Raw genomic sequence first — 2,487 nt, 5'->3', positions numbered from 1 at the left:
TAACACTCATTGATGGTATGGTTCATTTTATGGCAATGAGAACACTGTTTCCCATAGTTGGGATTTCTTCCTCTCCCTCTTCCTTGACTTCTAGGGGGATTTCCTTGTCCATAGGTCTTCCAGCCTTGGTTGCTTTTCTACTGATTTTGTTTCTCAGTGGTGTTAGCAAGGATTTTGCTATCAATCTGGTTAGAATCATATTTTCCTTGTATTTCTTGTTGTATGATGAATGAAAACACCCGATTAAATTTGGGTAGGGGTTCCATAAGCAATATTTGTGTCTTGACAGTGTTATAGCATTCGTTCAATCCTTTTAGAAAGCATATGACATGCTCCATGTCTCTGTATTTGTGTGAGGCTTTGGATAAATCACAACTACAAGGAATTTTGCAGGTACAACTTGGGGTAGGTATGAGAAACTCCAATTCTTCCCACAAAATCTTCAAATCAGTAAAATATTAGTTCACACTTCTTTCACCTTGTTTGATAGAGTGAATTTCTTGGAGTAAATCTTAGAATATAAAGTGATCCCCTTTGGAAAACCTTTCTTTCAATTCCTCCCACAATTCTTGAGCATTCTCCACATATATTACACTTTCTGCTATTTGGGGTGAAAGAGTCTTGGTAATCTAAGATAGTACCATGATGTTGCTTCTTTCCCAAGAATCGAAAAGACTGTCACTTCTTTGAGGCTTTTTGATCCTTCCATATATGAATTTTAGTTTGTTCTTGGAAAGAAGGGCTCTTCTCATGTTTCTGCTCCAAGAAGTGTAGTTAGATTCATTGAGAACCTGAGAAATGAGGGAAGTGCCTGGGTTCTCCCATGGGTGCAGATAGCAGGGACTGGAGGGGTTGTTGGCTGGGTCAGCTTTCTCCATGTCAGCAAGAAAGTCTTAAAGAAACAGGATCAAGAATGCAGCGAAAATAGTGGCAGAACAGGTATAGGACCTGCTTTGTTACCAAAAAGAAATATACTGGCCCAATATTTTGGTAAAGAGGGCAAAAACTAGTGGCCCAACAGCGTGAGACAAAAGTCTCTCTCGAAGCTTCTGGGGTTCAGTTGTTAGGTGAGATCAATGGCATTTGAGCCAGTTGAGAGAGAGAGAGAGAGAGAGAGAGGCGAACCAGGTGATCTCCATGGTGCTCCGACGTGGCAGCTAGTGGTGGCGATCTATAGGAGAAAGAAAGGCAAAGAAGAGGAGCGGGTGAGAGAGGTAAGTGTTCGCTAAACTCTTTACGTTGAGAAGAAGAAAAGTGTTTTGTTTATTCTGTGTGTATGTTATTGTAAGTTGTAAATGCTGGAATCCCTTATATAGGGTTCTGGTAAGTCCAAAGATACAAATTTTCTGTATGCTAGTAGAAAAGCTAAAAACTCCCCAAAATAGAAAATCCTAAAATCTAGATTACTGTTTATGAATAGTTGTCCCAAACAGAAAACAATAAATGTAAAACAGCAGTTAAAATATTTAATATATTCTATTATATTCTTAAACGGACGTCAAAACGAATATCGACATCCCTTGGATATCAACATCCATTGGATATCTACATCTACATCCGTTCAAGCATAAAGATTACGTTTGTTCTTGAAAAGCTGTAACTACGAGCCGAGAAAAGCATAGAACAAAGTCTACTTTTCTTGCTTTTGTTTCCACAATCATAAATAGCTTCTTCTTGCATCAACTTGGTACTTCCTTACGTAAATTCTCTCGGAAGAAACCTTCACCGTAACAATAACAACACTCTCCCCAAAACACAACACCACGCTTCGCTTCCATGCACGCACTGTGCCAAACCCAACCATGCATCGTCTCCTTCTCCTCTTCATCTTCTCTGTTCTCGCAACCCCCTCTTCCTCCGCCATCGACACCTTCGTCTTCGGCGGTTGCTCCCAGCCCAAGTACACGTCGGGTTCTCCCTACGAGAGCACTGTCAACTCGTTCCTCACCTTGCTCATCAACTCGGCCAACTTCGCCAACTATAACAACTTCACCCTTTCCGCTGCCTCCTCCCACACTGTCTACAACCTCTTCTAGTGCAGCGGTGACCTCAACAAAGATCAGTGTTCGCGCTGCGTGGCGCGTGTGGTCACTCAACTCGGCATTCTTTACTTCGCCTCCTGCGACGGCGCGTTGCAGCTCGAGGGCTGTTTCGTGAAGTACGACAATGCGACGTTTGTCGGGGTGGAGAACAAGAAGGTGGTAACCAAGAAATGTGGGTCGTCCGTTGGGTTAACCTTGAACGCGTTGACTAGGAGGGACGTTGTGCTGGCGTATTTATAGACGCCCGATGAGGCTTACATTTTCTGCAACGTTTCTTTTGACCTCTTTCTCGTACTTTTCACCTATAGAATTTTGAGGTTAAATCGATCAATAGAGGAATTATGAACTGGCAATACTAACTGAAATAAGCAAGAGAGCTAAGAGAGGAATGAAGGTTATGTGAGGGTGTGGGGGTATTGGGGCAGTAGAAAATGAATGGGAATGG

The 2,487-nt window shown here is 42.3% G+C and overlaps 1 pseudogene; it reads left to right on the top strand.

Annotated features, from left to right (window-relative positions):
* Positions 1-1,612: 1,612 nt before the first annotated feature.
* On the top strand, positions 1,613-2,282 carry LOC106776746 (annotated as a pseudogene).
* Positions 2,283-2,487: the final 205 nt, after the last annotated feature.

Source organism: Vigna radiata, chromosome 11 (genome assembly GCF_000741045.1).
Source record: "Vigna radiata var. radiata cultivar VC1973A chromosome 11, Vradiata_ver6, whole genome shotgun sequence".
Classification (NCBI taxonomy): domain Eukaryota; kingdom Viridiplantae; phylum Streptophyta; class Magnoliopsida; order Fabales; family Fabaceae; genus Vigna; species Vigna radiata.
The sequence above is the reverse complement of the archived record's forward strand: the minus strand, read 5'-3'. Positions and strand labels throughout refer to the sequence as shown.